This window comes from Macrotis lagotis, chromosome 7, assembly GCF_037893015.1.
Source record: "Macrotis lagotis isolate mMagLag1 chromosome 7, bilby.v1.9.chrom.fasta, whole genome shotgun sequence".
NCBI lineage: Eukaryota > Metazoa > Chordata > Mammalia > Peramelemorphia > Peramelidae > Macrotis > Macrotis lagotis.
This window is the reverse complement of record NC_133664.1, coordinates 17,169,970-17,188,249: the sequence shown is the minus strand read 5'-3', so window position 1 is coordinate 17,188,249 and position 18,280 is coordinate 17,169,970. Positions and strand designations below refer to the sequence as shown.

The 18,280-nt window shown below is 41.6% G+C and overlaps 1 long non-coding RNA gene across 3 annotated transcripts in view; it reads left to right on the top strand.

Annotated features, from left to right (window-relative positions):
* Nucleotides 1-380: 380 nt before the first annotated feature.
* Nucleotides 381-18,280, top strand: part of LOC141494404 (uncharacterized) — a 37,484-nt gene continuing 19,584 nt past the window's right edge. For 2 of the 3 annotated variants that reach the window (XR_012470429.1, XR_012470430.1), the window contains exons 1-2: nt 381-3,716; nt 7,770-7,885. This is a non-coding gene — a long non-coding RNA (uncharacterized LOC141494404). The remainder of the gene's footprint in view (nt 3,717-7,769; nt 7,886-18,280) is intronic. The other variant, XR_012470431.1, reaches the window with a different exon arrangement.

Genomic DNA, 18,280 nt, shown 5'->3' with positions numbered 1-18,280 from the left:
AATTATTCAAGGTCCCACTCTGGATAGGAAAATTTGGCTAAATCACCGAATTTCTATCATCAAATCCAGAGACCTTTGCTTAGCTATTGCCAACCTTGACTTCTCTGTGGTGTTAGATGTTGTAAATGATGCCTCTTTTTTATATTCTGTTCTCCCTTGGTTTCAAAGACACTACAGCCACCTAGTTCTCCTCCTATCTCTCTAATTGCACCTTCTCCCTTTCACTGTCTCCTCATCTTCTCAGTTCCTTATTGTTTCCCAAGGTCTTCTTCCTCTCCCTCTCTTTCCCTATCCTTCTCCCTTCTCCTTCAGGCCTCTCAGATCTCCCTTCAGGACTCACTGTTGTTAATTCAATTTCAAAAGCATTGAATAAACAGCTACAAGTGCCACTAGGTATTATGATATGTATTAAGGTTGCAAAGCCAAAAAAGAAAATCTCTACCTTCATGGAGAGAGAAATAACATGTTCACAAAGAAGTAAAATTTAAAAACATGAAAAGATACGAGAGAATTTTTGAAGCAGGAATTAAAAATGAAGGATTTACTTCTATAAGATGGTATCTGATGTGAAGTCTAAAAGGAACCAGGAAGTACAAGAGATGGAGGTGAGGAGGAAGAGTATGATAGATATGAGAAGTAAAGATTCACAGATGGGAAATGACATGTATAAGGAAGAACAAGGATGATTCTTGGACTATTGCAGTAGCTGCCGATGAGTCCACCTGCCTGAATCCATCTCCCTTCCATCCTCCATTTACCCACCAAAGTGATTTTCATAATGCACAGATCCTACTCAGTAACCTTAGTGACTCCCTATCACCTCCAGGATCAAATAGAAAATCCTCTGCTTGATCTTCATCGCTCAACTCTTCCTACCTTTCCAGACTTTTTACGTGACATCTTCTTTGAAATGGACTTCCTTGCAGTTCCTCGAACAAAGACACTCCACCTCTTGGCTCTGGCATTTTCTCTGCCAGTCCCCTCTGTCTTCCTCAACTCTACCTACTGATTTCCCTCACTTTCTCAATTTAAGTCTCAACTTGAATCCCTTCCCTTACTGGAAGGCTTTCCCAACTGTTCTTCGAATCCATTCCATCTGTGAATTATTTATCCTTTGCATAGTTTTTGGTATTTGTTAGTAGGTTTGTTTTCACCCCCATTAAACTGAGCTACTTGAGGCCAGGGAGTGTCTCCTTTTGTATACTCAGTGTTGAAAAGGGTGCAGACTAAATGTTTATTGATTTATTAAAGATTATTAAATATACAGTGTGTGGGGGGGATATGATGTAAAATCAGACTAGAAAGATAAATGAGAACCAGATTGGGAAGGACTTTTGATAGCAAATAAGGGCTTATCCTGAAAACCTTAGAAGCATCTCAAGTGGGAAAGGGATATGGTCAAACCTATTCTTTAGGAATCCTAATGTAATTTCTGAAGAAAGGTTTTTGTTTAGCATTGCCCTAGTTTAGAAGGCTGGCTTTTCTGTTTTATCAGGTTCTATTTTTACCCCTCAGCTTTTTGCCAGAAGTATTAAGTCATAGAATGTCCCTGGCAAGTGACAGAATATGGATACCCATCAGCAGGTGAAAGGACTCAAGCCTCTTTCTCCATGGCTGGCAGCCAGAGAAGTTGGATGGAGGGAGCTGCTATTAGAGAAATACTATCTCTCTGCTTAGCCAAGAAAGGCCACGGGAGGCCATAGGAACTCACTTCCCAGGGATGGGGCTGCTCAATGCTTGTCAAGGTTCCCACTCTAAGCCCCTCCTTAGTAATACTTTGGGGTGTTCCAAAATAAAGGACAGAGGTGTGATGGAAAGGTGCTCTATGCATCCAAAAGAAGAGAAAGTCAAAGTATCATGACAGCCCCATATATTCATTGCTATTTCACAGGGTTTTCTGATCATGGTCAGTGCTTCAAGTGTCATCACATGTAGAAAAGTTCAGTGACAAACACCTGGGAGCCTCACCAGCAGACCCTCTTGGCCAAGTCATTCATGCCAATAGGCATTGTCCTAGAAGGAAGCCCCCAGGTAGTCAGTGATAGTGGCAAGTTGCCAAACCTGGGTCCTCTGGCTCCAAATATAAATTAAACCACACTGCCTCTATCCCGGTCCCTTCTACTTACTGCTCATGGTCGGGTCACTTCATTTCTCTGAGCCTTAGTTTTTCCATCTGTAAATGACCTCTAAGGCCCCCTCCAGGTCTCAGTACTACTTCAAATCAGCAAGCATTTTGCCCAGGACTCCTCTCCAGGCTACCCTATACATGAAGCTTTTCCTGATCTGATTACCCTCCACCTCAGTTCCTAGAGCCCTTTCTCCCCAAATGACCTTATATTCATTTTGTATATAATCTCTGTGTACTCCTCTCCATTAGACTTTTCCCTCTTGTTTTTCCATCCCCAGGATTTAACACAGGGCCTGGGAAGTACTTAATAAAATTGATATGAAGTCCCTACTATGCTCAGGGGCTTTGCAAAGATAAAAATGAAACAACTTTGTCTGCAAAGAGTTAGATTGCATTGGGGAAAAATAACTTGTCCAGACAGATAGATGTAACCAATGGCCTGGGGGTCCCAAAGTTTGGGGCTTGCAAGAACCGATTCTAATCTTCAGTATTGACTAGCTTTCTCCCCAAATCTATATGCTCTTTGCCTCATGTGATTCTACCCCATGTTTACCCTGGGAAATAGCCAAATAAAGCTTGTGTGCAGGCAGATCCTGAATAAACTCTGAAGGTAACCAGTATAAATTGGGCTAAGGATAGCTTTTATTTCATTCCATAGAAAAGACCAAACCAAAAAGTCTCATGGAAGCCACAAAGAGATCCAGAAAACAGTTCATCACTTCAAGAACATTTTCTAGAATCTCTTAAGTGAAAAAAAGATCACAAAATGGAATTTTAGAATCACAGAACTGCAGAGTTGGAAGGATCATCTAGCCCAACACATTCCTGACAGAAGAATCTCTGCTACTCTTTGTTTAAAGGCCTCCAAAGACAGGTAAACTTCCAACCCAATTATAACTTGACATTACTGTTTCTAAGAACTGGCATCCACTTCTCATCTCTAACATCTCAAGTCATCTAGCTAACAAGGATTTACTTTTAGTTTCTCAAAGACTTGAGATCTTCAACAGGGTGAAGTAGGATTTGGTTCTGAGCAGAGTAGAGGCATAGGCCTTTCGGAAACTTCAGAGAATGATGGGTAACCACGACAACTGGTTTGGAGATGGAGTCAGAGATCTTAAGTGGTTGATGGGTACCCTTTCTGGTGGATGAACAATACTGCTGTCCTTATTAGTCAATCAGATGTCCAGACTGTGATGCTAAGGAAGGTCATTTCCCTGAAATGTTTCCAGACCAAAGTTTTAGACCCTGAAGACACTCGTAGAAGGTTCCTTGTCTCTAATACTCATGACCTTACTGTCATCATCTTCATCATCTTCATCACCAGCAGCTCCAATCCCATCTCTGGTGCTCTGGGGAAGATCAAATTATTCCAGAATCTTACTCACACTCTCCTCTTTCCAAAGGTCCAGCTCTTGAAAACAAATCAAACAAGAAAATAATAACCATGATAGACTTGACCTTTGAAAAAGAAACCCTAGACTTTGTTTCTGAGGACTGGAGAGCTCCTGGACATGAACTATAAGAACCACATAGAAGTGCTGCCAGTCCTTGGAGCTGTAACTGTGTAACTCAGAAGCTACTAAAGGTCAGATTAAATTTTATCATGTGTCTATTTTGGCTCTGTACTCACAGGGCTCAGGCATGTGAAAATGCAATGAGCCTTGCCAGTATTCTGTCCTCTATCCCCCACCCCCTCTGTCTGGTGCCCAAACAGTTCATCAGGTCTATCCAGCAGTCAAGCTGAAGTGGTGAATAGGCAGGGTGGTCTGTTGTGAAGCACTAGAGAAGAGTGACTAGACTTGGAGGCAAGAAGACCAAGAAGACAACGTGTTAGATCCTGGCTCAATCTGGCTCAACCATTTATTAACTGTATTGCTGTGGTCAAGTCACTTTGTGGCTCCAGTTTTCTGGAGACAAGAGTTGGAGGGTCTAGTTTGAGAAATTGAAAGGAAGATGATGTCTTTGAATCAGAGAGTATATGGTGGGAAGTGAGGTGTGAGAAGACTGGAAAGCAGGAGGGGACTAGGTTATGGCTTTTTTGTTTTTGTTTTTTTAAGGCAATGGGGTTAAGTGACTTGCCCAAGCCAGGCATTGCCTTAATAATTTATTAAGTGTCTGAGGCTGGATTTTAACTCAGGTGCTCTTGACTCCAAGGCTGGTGCTCGATACACTGTGCCAGGGGGCTAGGTTATGAAAGGCTTTGAATGCCAAATAGCATTTTGTATTTGAAAATTAAATTCATTGTATAGGAGGTGATGTGGTCAAAACTACACTTTAGGAAAATCACTGGTAGCTGAATGGAAAATAGAGTGGAGCAGGTAGAAATGTGAAGCAAGCCAACTCATCAACAGTCTTAAGGTGATGAATGCCTATATCAGAGTGATAGTAGTGATAGAGAGATGGGGGATGTATTTAAGAGACATTGCAAAAGTGATATCCACACGTCTTGGCAACAGATAGGATTATGGGGAGGGGGTAGAAAGATGAGTTGAGTTTCAAGTCTGAGGGACTGGGAGGAAAGTGTTGCCATCTATAGTAAATAGGTTTGGGGGCAGAAGAGAGAATTTTGGGGAAACAAAGATTTCCATTTTGGATATGTTGTTTTGAAAGTGTCTGCTGGACATCCAGTTTGAGATATCTGAGAGGCAATTACAAATGGGAGATTGGGGGTCAACAGAGAGCAGTTGGGGCAGTATAGGTAGATAAGAGAATTATCAACACAGATATAGTAATTAAATCCATGGGACTTAATGAGATCACCAAGTGAAGTAGTAGAGAAGGACAGAATCTTGTAGGATACCTTCATTTTGATGGTGATCCAGGGGAGGAGACAAAGGAAGAGTCCAATTAGTAGGAGGAAAGCCAGGACTCAATGGCATCCAAAAAAATCTAAAGAGAAGAGAGTATCAAGAAAGAAATGGTGATCCATAGTTTCATACAGGGCAGAGAAGTCAAGGAGAATGAGGGTGAGGGTAAATCATTGCATTTGGCAAAGAAATCATTGATAACTCTGGAGAGCTAAGTTTCAGGGGAGTAATGAGGTTGGAAGCTGGATTATAAAGGATGAAAAAGAGAGTGAGAGGAGAGAAAGAAGAGGCACTAATTGTAGATGACCTTTTCAAGGACTTTAGCCACAAAAGGGAGAAGAGATATAGGATTGTAGTTAGGGGGAGATGTGAAAGCCAAATGAGGGCTTTTGGAAGCTAGAGATGTTTGGGGTCAGTAGAGAAGTTTGAAGATAAGTGAGAGAGGTAATGACAGAAAGGATTTGCCACTTTCTTTTCCAGCTCATTTTACAGATGAGGAAACCAAGGTAAATAGGGGGAAGTGATTCAGGTTCACACAACTATTAAATTCTGAAGCCATATTTGAACTCAGGAAGATGAGTCTTGCTGACTCTAGGTTGGACCCTCTAAGACCTATGATGTCCCTTAGCTGCCCCAGATAGAACCAGAGAGCAACAAATTACCTGCACTTTGGAGAACCACAATAATAAAAAAAACTTTCCTCCTCTCTCAGCAGAATGGAATCAGCCTCACCTTGTTCCAAATTGTGCTGCTACCAATTAAAAAAATAGAGAGAAGGAAACTCTAGAACAACCTTCCAGCTGCTCTTGTTTAATCCATGTGGCTTCAGTCCCCTGAGAACCTTAAACTAAATCGACCACCAAATATGGAAAAACAAAAACAAACTATTAATTAGAGGGACTGAAAGGGATGCCTTGCCTTCTTCTTTAGGGAAGGAATGGGGCTGGGGGAGGAGAATGGGAGTGAGGAGCCTGTTTCAAGGTAAAGAAGGAAGTAAGTTTGGGGGCACCTTCCCATCTCTCCAGAGATTTCAAAGCAAAGATTTGTAAAGGCTTCAGGAATGCTATGAACGGCATGGACTCCTTGTTAAATCAGACAGGGACCTAATTAGAGATTTCTGAAAGCAGCAAAACACTCTCTAGTAGCCAGTTTCCCTGCTGGGAGGAAACTCACTGAATCATGAGGATAAAGCTACCAGCAGCAAAATGGGAAACACTGAGATGGAAAAAAAGGAAGGAAGAAAAGACAGAAGGGAAGGAGGGAAGAAAGGGAGGGAGGAAGGAAAGGAAGGAAGGAGGGAAGGAAGGAGAGAGAGAGAGAGAGAGAGAGAGAGAGAGAGAGAGAGAATAGAAAGAGGGAGTGGTAAATGTTTCCTGTCATGCTGCTTAAATTTGCTTCTCCTCCCCCCCCAACTTCCTTTCCAAGATAAAAAAGATGGGAGAAAGGAGAGAAAGGGGGGAGAGAGAGAGAGAGAAAGAGATCCCCCCCCAACTTCCTTTCCAAGATAAAAAAAGATGGGAGAAAGGAGAGAAAGTGGGGAGAGAGAGAGAGAGAGAGAGAGAGAGAGAGAGAGAGAGAAAGAGAGACAGAGAGACAGAGAGACAGAGAGACAGAGACAGAGAGACAGAGAGAGAGCTGCATGCCAAAAATGAGCCCTGAGCTGGGTTTGGTTTGGCTGGGGAGGGGATGATGAAAGGGCCTGAAGCAAAGTGGGAAATGGTATACCCTGGGTATAGTGAGGAATCAGCAAGAAATCAGATTGTTGAGCATAGGCCCTGACCAAGGAGGGCCTGCCCTTTTCAGTCAATCCACAAACTTATTAAGCACCTGCTTTATGCAAAACACTGTGCTGGGAAATTGAAAGTTTACCTTAAGACATGGCTCCTCCCTTCAAGGAGTTGACATTCCAGTAGGAGGCTTAGCCAGCAGCACAGATGACTGGCATAGCTGCTTTTACATCTGCTTCAGAAGGTTGCCATGTGTTTTGTGATACATGAGATTTGAAAGATCATTATCACTCTAGCTCACTTCCTCTAATGAAAATTGGAATTACCTCAATAGGGCCAAAGATTATCCCCTCCCCCTAAAAAATCAGATAGTAAATAAGAGAGGTGCCATTAACTCTTGTCTATGAGCCTGCTTGCACACCAGTTTTGCCACAACTAGGTGAGGGCCACTAGAGTATTGTCCTAGGGTCTCAAATTTTAGAGGGTGCTGGTGACTTTTGTAGATCTTCTCTAGAGCTTTTCGTTTCATTAATAAGAATAAGTAACTAAAATAAGAAACTATTGGATAAGTGCTTTCCTTCCTCTGACCTCTGGCAGCTTCACACTCGGTAAGTTACTTTTATGTAGCTGCTGATCCTTCTCACCACGTGGAAGCCAAAACCAGAGAAGCTGCCTTCGAGGCTCCACTCCAGGGCCCATTCCCAACTGAATTTGTCTTAAAGCATCAAATTGAAAGATGGGTTCACATTCTTGCCACTGAGGTCTGGGCCACCTGCCTGGGCATGGCTCATAGAGTGGGGTGGGGCTTCCTTTCCTTCTTCTGCCCCATTTATGATGCACACGTAAGTTACACACCTGCATGCTCTCATGGTTCAATTTTCATAAACTTTATTGATTTTACTGCTCTTTACAACGGCTGATTTTATGTGCCCATCTCATCGAGTTGCATGTTTATTATTTCCATTTTTACATATTTTAGTAATTGGATTGCATCCCTTAATGGTACAATAAGTTTTTGTGCACTTTGCCCATCAAACTGCTGACTCGGCACAGTCTGTCTCACCTACTTTACCACTGCCTTACTATTAATTCTTTCACCACCAGCTAAGCTATTTTACCCCCGGGACCCCATTGGAATGCAGAAACCTTATTTCTGGACCACGCTGCTATACCAGGAATGGGATGACTTTTGAGTTAAGCTGAAATGACCAATTAATTTGGTGAGTATGTAATAACAGTTATTATTATTATTATTATTATCATTTATATAGCACTTTAAGGCTTGCACAGCGCTTTACAAATGTTGTCTCATTTTATCCTTATGAGAACCCTGGAAGGTAAATGTTATTAATAAATCCATTTTAAAGGTGAGGAAACTGAGTCAGCTAGAGGTTAAATGACTTGTCTGGGGTAGTGTTTGGAGGCTGGATTGGAACTTGGGTCTTCCTGACTCCAAATCCTGCACTCTATCCATTGCATCATCTAACTGCCACTTATAACATAACATTAATGAATTAAAGGATCATAGGACCAAGGTTCTAGAGATGGAAGGAACTTCAGAATCTATCAAATTTTACTTTGACAGAATAGGAAAATGAGACTTAGGAAGGCAATTTTGACATCCTCCCAAGATGTCACCTTCAGTAAAGAGTTGCCTTGGGATGAATTATTCAGCAGAGAAGCTCCTTGCTCAGAGGATTTAGAGCTAGAGACTTACACAATGGCAAATGAGTGACTTGGCCAAGGTCATACAGGTAATAAATATTAGACTTCGGTCTTGCCTCTGCTGATCTGCATCACCAGACAGCTTTGCTTCAAGCTAAAGTGGGCCCAGCCTTTGTCTAGCTTTCTCACAATTTAACTTCTGCCATTAGACAAAGCAAATGAAGTCCATGTGGCCTAGGAGCCAATAGCTTTCTTTTTAGTACATCACAGAAAAGGATTGTAAGTTTTGGAATATTCTCAGCAAGGAAGAATCACTAGAATGTCCATGAAATTGGGCTTCTGCTTCTAATTTGATTTGAAAGAATATTTGTTTAAGAAATTCTGTTTTAATCTCCAAAGAATTCTAGAAATATAATTCAATTCAACAAAGATTAACTAGGATTTGGGCCTCTGTGGTTCCAGCTTCAGGCTGACCTCCTGAAATACCTCTTTCTCATGAGAAGAGTGATATCTGAAATGCTCTTTCATTTCAAAAACCTACCTGTAGGAAAGTCACAGGACCAAGAGCAGTCTGAGAGAGGGGAGTTAGGCCAAACCTCCTCTTCTTTTATCCTTATAAAATAGCCTGCCTTGTCCACTTTTCTGTCTTGACTTTGTGGCTTCTAATTTCAGTCAACAGATTCTCAAACTCAGGTGTCAAAACCTTTGGGACAAAGAGTAGAAATACTCCCATTGGAGTAACCAGTGGTCTCAGGTTCAAGTCTGCTATTTTGTGGACCAACTTCCTGGTCCAGGACTTGAGAGTCTCTTACCAGATACTCCCTAGTTGACAGCAAACATTTCTTTTGCATCCCAGTTTTGACTTATGAAGCCTAGATCGTCCCTGATGATCATCCTTGGGAGGGCCAGTGTGTAAAGAGTTACTATACAGCTCTGGAAGTCTAGGTTCCCCACTTTTCCTCTTAGATCTCACACATAAAGGAGTGTGTGGATGGGGGAGAAGGGAGCAGGGAAGCACAGAAACAAAGTTAAGGACATAGGGTCATAGAGTAGGACATAGAGTAAGGTCTTATTGGCCTGTCCATTTCCATTCTTGCCTTTTCTTTCTCAGGGACCCTAGCTTTGCCTATAGCCTTTCATCTCCCTTCCTTCTCTACAAGGTCTTTTTTCCATAAACAATGTGCATATGTGTGCTTTCATTTTTAACTATGCTGGAGTCTCAGCCCTTTTTCTTCTTGAGATTCTGTCTTGGGGATCATTTCCCTCCTTCCTTGTAGCCTGAGGCTTATTCTCTCCAGCCCAATAAATTACATTCCCTATTTCACCCTCTCATTTTAAAGTGCTCTAAGATACTTTGGATAAAGGATGAGGTAGCATATAAAAATAAATAGTATTGTCCAGATTTGACTCATTTAATGGTTTGGGGGATACATATTTGTAAAGTTCCACCCAATGTGAGAAGCCGCCGAAAATTGCTTCTCTCCCTTTGGCGAGAGTGAGATTTTTTATGTTATTTTATCGACCAGCGAGGTATGTGCAATGATATTTTACTTTGTACTTTTACTGCCCAAGGTATAGTAAGCCTGATGGACCTGCCAGGGTGGATGAAATGAGCCACGGGATTCTGGGAGAGTGCTGGAGGACAGTTCGGGAAGATGCAAACTTCTTAGTTCCTGGTCCAGGCCAGGAACCCAGGTCCTTCCAACCCTTCCCCAATCTGGGGATGAAAATCTACATAATAGCATAGCAATATGGAAAGAAAGGGGATGAAAGACTCAAATTCAAATCTAGCTTCTGTCATTTACCACCTGGGTGACATTGGGCTGGTTATTTAACTTTTCTGGACTCCTATATATGTTCCTCAAAAGGAAAACAAAAGGAGATCTAGACAATCTCCTAGGTTCTTTTCAGTCTGGATTCCTTTAATGTCAGCCATAGTGATCTCCCTAACAAAGTGGGTGACTAGAGTCAGAACAACAGAAATTGTAAGGGAGGGGGTCTCTTTTCTTCTTCCTTCCTAGTTTTACAGGGAAGTTAACTAAAAATAGGCCGGACAGGTGGATGCTGATCTGGAAAAGACATGGTGTTGGATGGTTCCATTTTCCTTCCTTTCAGTTTGGTTCCCTTAATGGTACCTTTTAATTAAGTCCTTCAGAATGGAGACTCAGAATGGAGGCACAAAGACAGAGAGGTCCTGGTGATAAGAGAAAGGCAGCAGGGGGGAGAGAGAGGGAGAGCTGGACAGAGCCAGGGACTCAGGATAACCACTGCTTCTGAACCAGCCTAGTCTTATAGAGTTGCAGAGATAGAACATTAAGAGGCTAAGTGATTGACCCAGGGTCACACAACTGATCTCTAGCAGAGGCAGAACTGGAACATAGGGCTCCTGGTTTCCGTTCACCTCTTTGTCACTTACTTCTGCCTTGGTTCCAGAGGAGCCAACTGGCATTGGTTGAAAGTTTCTTCAACAACAAATTCCCTAAGCCAATCAAATCACAAATCCAACCTCCGTCTCTTATTTTAAAAAACAGAATGCATCACCAAGAGTCAGGATGCTCTTGTCCAACTGGGGCACTGTATCAGATATCTTTGCCTAAATGTTATTCTTTTGCAAGGGAAAGAGATAAAGCACAAGGATCTGCTATGTATCAGGTGCTTATCCTAAGCGCTTTACAAATATTATTTGATCCCTATGATCCTGAGAGATAGATGCTGTTATTATGCTTATTTTATAGTTGAGGAAACTGAGGCAAACAGGTTGAGTGACTTAGCTAGAGTCACTCAATAAGTATCAGAATCCAGATTCAGCCAGGACTCTATCCATTGTATTACCTAGCTCCAAAGAAAGATGTCGAGATATATCCAGAATTGACTGATGGAAGAGCAGAAAGCATCAATGAAAGTTTATTTATCATTTTTTAAAAAAGAATGCTTTGCTTTATAGGGAGAAAACAGCCTGGTTTTGGTTTTGGTTTTTGGTTTCTAGGAGCTTTATTTTCTGCCGTCATACCCTGGAGGTCACCTCTAGATGCGCCTGGGGTGCCCCCGGCTCTGCAGGGTTTGTGGAACTGGGAAGACTTCCAGAACAGACTTGCTCATGGATTGAGTCTACCAGTCTTGGACCAGCCCATTTGCTTGTAGCTTCATGTCTGTTTTCAGCCACCACAATTCTCAAAAGCCCATCTATTGATGGGTACCAACCCATGAGGGGTTTATTCTCTAGTAAGGGAGAAGGGGCCAATTTTCAATAGGAATTTTTGTATTTAGGGTTACCACCACAAACTATACCTAAAAGAGAAAACCTCTCATATGGGGTAAAGACATGCTGAATACTCCCCTGTGAGAAGAGAAGGAAGCAAAGCTTTGGAACATCACTCCTTGGCTAATGTTGAGAAGGCAAGGTGGAGAGTGGGACATCATGGAAGATTCACTTACTCCAGCCCAGGAGAGACCAAGGGGAGAGGATCTTACCCCAGACCCACTGAAAAGTTCTTGATTTTAATGAGCTATTCTTGATGACTAGATGCTAAAGCTGTTTCTACAATACTGAAACATTGCAGGTGCTGCTAGCACCCTTTAAATTTGGTACCTTGGGGCAAAACTCTGACAGTCTCACCCTAGTTATACCTCTGAAGAGAGGCGAAGCACAAAAGACCACATTATAAACTCAAATAAAAAGAGGCAATATCCAAATGCAATGAAAGTTGTGAGGGAGGAGAGATCATTTCTGACTCCAGGGATCAGAGGAAATGTGCATATAAAAAAGCCGAGCAGGGATAAAAATGAAACTGGTTTTATATTGCATATTTAAAAAGTGATAACCAAGAGACACTCTTTCCCTGAGAACTAAGATTTGCAGGTAGCACTTAGCCATAGATTTGAACTCTCCACACATCATTAAAATTGTTCACCGTTAACGGTCTGGGAATCCATTAAAAACACATGTTTGGGGCACGTCGCTTTCTGATGCCGCAATAACCATTTTGCTGAGCACTACACTTTTCTCTGGCAAGCTCAGCACATCTCCTTCACATGTGCCAGCTGGACAAGCCCAGGCAGGGGAGCCTGGAGTTCATGCTGGTTCTAAGCAAGGGCATACCAGGCTTTTTAAATTTTTATTTTATTTTCACCAGCCCCACCTTTTCCTATAGTTTTTGAAGAACTGAGAACAAAGCAGATGGGGTTTAATTGTAAGAGGAAGAAATGTCCTTTGAATAAAAGAGTGCATCGAATAGAGAATGGAGTGGAAATTCAGCTCCATAGATAATTATTAGGCACCTACTTGTATAAGTAATGGAGTGCAAAAAACCCCACACAAATACTCTCCTGGAGAAACTTATATTCTAATGGGGGAAGGGACGCAACATTTGTACAGGTAAATGGCAACAGGTAAGCAAGGGTATGTTAATTTAAGGAGGAAGAAAAAACCTAGAGCTTGGAGGGTCAGGGAAAGCAGCTGTAGGAAACTTTGACGAGAGCTAAGAACTCTGAGAAGAAAGAAGAGAGGGTGTGTTCTAGACTTTCAAGGACCAGGCAAAGCCACAAGACATGAGACAGAAGACTAAAGAAGCTAGTTTTGCTGGAATGTGCAATATGTAAGGGGAAGTAAGGTAATATAAGTCTGGAAAGGTCACGTGGACCTCGACAATGAAGAGATTAAATACCAGACTGAGGATCTTTTGCCATAAGATAGTTATTGAGGATGTCTCAAGTGTGTGTGTGTGTGTGTGTGTGTGTGTGTGTGTGTGTGTGTGCATGTGTGTGTGTGTGCTTGTGCATGGTGAGCAGCCTTGTGCTTGAGGAAGATTCCTTTGGTAACTTTGTGGAAGATGGATTGAACAGGACAAAGAGTAGAGGCCAGGAGACCAAATAGGAAAGTGAAGAGGAAGCTGGCATTATCATCACTGTTCCCATCATCATCATCATAGCTTGTATCCATACACACACAGTTCAATTTGCAAAGTGTTTTACAAGCATTATCTTATGTGATTTTCATGACCTTACAGGATAGCTTCTATCATTATTCTTCATTTACAGATGAGGACACTGAAGTGAAGAGATTGTAAATGACTTGTTTAGGATTGTCTGAGGCCGGGTTGGAGCACAGGTTTTCCTAACTCCAAGTTCAGTGCTCTAACCTAGCTTCTTTGTATTGAACTTGAAATCAGAGAGATTTGGAGTCAAACCTTTTCTCATGTATACTAACTGTGTGACCTTGGGCAAATTTCTTGACTTATCTGAACCTTAGTCTTCTCATCTGATCCACAGGGATGATAACATCTGTCTCAGACTTTGCTGTAAAGGTCATGTATGCATGGAAAGCAGTCATGTATAGATTCCAGAGCAATCTACTCATGTGAGAGGTGGAACTAAACAAGCTGTTAGTCCCATGGATTGATTGTGTTCACAACCAACTTGAAAGTTCCTCTTGGGCAGGGACTGCCCAAGGCTTTTGTAACCCTCCAGGCTTGACACCCTAGGAGCTTCATAACTGTGAATTGGCTGTCTGAGAAAGCAGGAGAACAGGTTGGAATGAGAGGTTGAGGGAGAGTGAATAGCTGTAGACGACTCCAAGGTTGGGAGTAGGGCAGCCTGGAGGCATGGGGGTACCCTCCCCAGGAATCTGGAAGAAGAGTAGGTTCAGGTGAGGGAAGAGAATGAGGGACATTTTGGACATTTTGCATCTGATATAACTTTACAGACAATGGAGTTTCCAATAGCCAGTTGGTGATGAAGGGGCTAGAGCTGGGTGTGTAGGGAAGGATGCTCATTGAGAGGCAGCATGGTACAATGCAATGAGAACTAGATCCACACACCAGTTCTGCCAATTATGAGACAGCCACATGACCTTTTTGAATCTCTTCCTCTGAAAAATGATGGAATTTGATGAGGATGTTAGAGTTGGAAGCCACATCAGAAGCTGTCCAGTCCAAGTCTCTCATCTTATAGATGAGGATGCTGAGAACTAGAAAGGCAAAGAGATGTCCTTCAGGTCTCATGGGGAGTGAATGACAGAACTGGAACCCAAACCCTGGTCCTCTGCCTCGAGATCTAGCATTGATTTCTCTGTATCCTGAAGTCTCTTGTTGCTCTACGTGTCTAACTCTCTGAACACAGTAGGATGGACATCAGCTGGCAGTCTGGTGGGTCCATCTGGTGCTAACCTTGTGAAGCCTGAGGCTTCAGTATGTGGGGTATTATGCAAAAGTTGGCATTGGAGAGTTGGTATTTCAGCTTCTCAAGAGAAGTAGGAGCCACAAGATGATTAACAAACATAAAATGGACCTCGTTAGAACACCGTGACCTGAATAAATGGAGAAATAGCCCAGTTCTTGGCTTTTTGTTCTTTCATTACACTTTCTATTTAAAACCTGAGATGACAAGAGTTTTAAAATGGCACCTTTCTGGATGTAAACAGAGTCCAGATATAATCAAAATGTGCTTATTCCTCTCTCTATCTGCAGTGGTTTTTCCCAGTGGGACAATAGATAGCATTTCCTTCATCCGCAGTAGAAACAGAAACAAATTAATGCATTTCCTTGCCATCCAAAGAGCTTTCCCGGTTGGGACCAAATGTGGTTATCTCATCAAATAACAGTTAGAACCTACCAATAGCTGAGTTTTAGGCCCACAGATCTTAGAATAAGTAGCAATTAGTGAGCTGCTATCAGAATAGAGTCAGGGAAGGGCAAGGCAAGCTCAGACAATGCAACTTATGGGGACGGCTGTTATTCCAAAGGAGATTTCTTTCTGGCTCAGAAATATTTCACTGATCTATAGAACCAAATTGTTGAACTTCTCAGTGGGAGCACCATGGAAGTTCAGCAAGTCAGATAATTTAGTCAGTCCTTGCTAAGTGCTGGGAATTCAAATAGGAGCAGAGAAAAATTCATTCCCTGCCCTCAAGGAGTTTATATTCTAAGGGTCAAAGACAACACCTGAAAATGGGGGAAGCTAGGTGGTTCAGTGAATAGAGCACTGGCCCTGGATCCAGGACCTGAGTCCAAGTCCAACCTCAGACACTTAATAATTACTTAGCAAGAGACTTAACCCCATTGCCTTGCCAAAATCTGAAAAAAAAAAGCTGAAAATGGGGGAGGTTGGAATGAAGAAAAGAGGATAAAGGGACATAAATGGGAGCAGAGGTCCTAGGGAAAGGAGTCAGTAATGCATTCTGGAGAGAAATAAAGACATTATTGACTTTCTTCCCCTTAAGTTGGAAGTTCTAACTGTGAAGTAGAGGAAACAAATCTGTAAGGTAAAGAAAGGTTCAAGAAGCATGGTCTTGGATGCAAAAGGCTCCCCCCCCCCCTTTTATAGAGGGAGACAGGCATATAGAGGGAGAAAATAAAGGGAGGGAAGGAGGGAGAAATAGAGTTCAAAAAATAGGAAAAGAAAAAAAGAGACAGAAAAGAAAATATTTTCCTGGTTCTGTTTACTTCATTCTGCATCAGTTACGACATTCTCGTGTATCTCTCCATTGTTGATATTCATCCTGTCTTATGACATAGTTCCACTTTTGTCATGTGTTACAACTTGTCCAATTAGCCCCCTCAGAGACAAATATTTCCTTTGCTTCCACTTCTTCCTAGCTACAATGAGTATTGCCATGAATTGCTTTTGTGTATATGGGAGCATTCCAGACAGACAAAAAGAAATAGGTAGGCAGAAAGAGAGAAAAAGGAGGAAATCAAGAAAAAAGGAAAGGGAGAGAGATATATACACAGAGCTAGAAAGAGAATGCAAGTAAGAGAAGGGCAGAAGAAAGAGAAAGAAAAAAGTTAACAAAGCATTTTAAGTGCTTATTACGTACCAAGCACTAGGAAGCTGGGGTGCTAAGTGGATAGACAGCTGGGCCTGGCAATAGAAAGACCTGAGTTCAAATCTGATCTCAGACACTAACTACCTGTATAACTCTGAATGGGATGGTCACATCACTCTCTTTACCTCGGTTTCCTCATCTGTAGAAATAAATTGAAGAAGGAAATGTCAAATCACTCCAGTATTTTTGCCAAGAGTTGGATTTAACTAAACAACAACAAATATGGTAGGCACTGAGAATACAAATATACTAAATGAAACAATTCTTAATATCAAGAAACTTATATTCAATGGGGGAGGTTAGAAAGAGATAAATGGAAAAAATCTAGAGAGAGTTTTTAAAATTAGCTTTTGAATCCCCTGGCAAGACATGGACTCAGAGTAAGACCTTCAAGCTTTCTGAAAGTCCAGCCTCCAAATTTTATAGATGAGGAAACTAAGGTGAGAAAAGTGACTTGCCCAAAGTCACTTAATGGAATGGGTGTTAGACTTGAATTTGAATCCTCTCCCTGGGTCCCAGCTTCTTCCCCTGACTCCCATTTGATTGCTCCACCTACACACAAACCTGGTAAATGAACTAAGCTAAGACACCACCACCTCATTCTGGGTCCTAGAGGATACATTGGGAGAAACCAGACTCCAGTCTTAAAGAAAAATTTACTTCGGAGAATTGGAACTGAGAAAGGTTTGATGGTCACATTTAATAGCACAAGGGCCTGATGTTTTCTTGGATTTTTACTATGCTTTTTATCAAATTTAATTGAATTATTATGACTTCTTAAAGCAGACAGTTTGGATAAGGAATGAAAATGTCTGCAAATGGCTTATAGAGCAAGCTATGAGTGACAGGTTCATCATGACTGACATACTCATTGACAAAAGAATTACAACAATAAAGATGCAATGCAGGGTGATGATTGACAATCATCTACCATGTAGTCCTAGCTACTAACAGGAAGAGCCTGTTCATCACATTGCCCATAGTATGTTGTTCAGTCATTTCAGTCATGCTCTTCTCTTCATGAACCAATTTGGGGTGTTCTTGGCAAAGATACTGGACTAATTTGCCATTTCCTTCCTAGCTCATTTTACAAATGGGGAAACTGAGGCACAGCTAAGAGACTCGTCCAGGTACAGTCAGTAAATTCAGAAGTCAAATTTGAACTTGGACCTTCTTGACTCCAGGTCCATCACCCTGTGTACTATGGAGTGGGGGTATCTGCCACTGGGTAAGACTTGAATATAATGATTGCTCTCTGCATGTTTGCCTGATATATATCCAAGATAAGGCTTTTCTGGAACTTGGATATGGAAAGGAAGAGTTTATTTACATATAGGAGAAATTCCAGAAACAGTTAAGGTCAGTGAAGATAACTTCAATGATAAAGTCAACAGAGCGAAAAATATTTTCTGAATTAGTCCAAAGAACTCATTCTTAATACAGTTTTGGAATTCAGCTATAGGAGATGTGTTAAGAGAAATATAATCTTTTTCATTTAAAACCTGTATATGGCTAAAACTTAGAAAATCCTATAAAAGATGACAAATGGATGAGCAGGTTGTTTAATTCTATGCACATGTGACTTTGGCACTGGTGAATACATATTTTAGCACATCCCATTATTCATGTTTTCTTATGTGGAGATCATCCATAGCCCATAAAGAAGGATCAATTGACATTTATTACAGCCTGCAGACCCAGTTGGGAGAAATAGGCACCCTAAGTTTTAAGCTAAGAGAGCCAAGGGGTCTTAGAGAATTATGGTGCTGGGAAGGACCTTTGCAGTTGTCTCATCTGACCTTCCAGCCCACCCAAGGCAGGGCAAAAAGGACAAATCCCAAAGAATTGATCTTAAATGACACACCTTAAAAAAGACAGGGACAGAGGCTAGAAGCCTCATAAATAGACTTGTTTTCAAATACATTTGCTATTTATTAGTCAAGTAGATGGAAAGTTAGTCAAGTGAAGCTTCAGAGAATTGCTTTAGGCAAGATGACTTTGGTCCTAACAGATTAAAGTTTTGCTTCCATTGTGAGAGAGGCTGGGTCCATCAATTTACATATATAAATGGTATCCAAACATCATAGTTCAAGAATGTAAGATTCTGGGGCAGCTAGGTGGCGTAGTG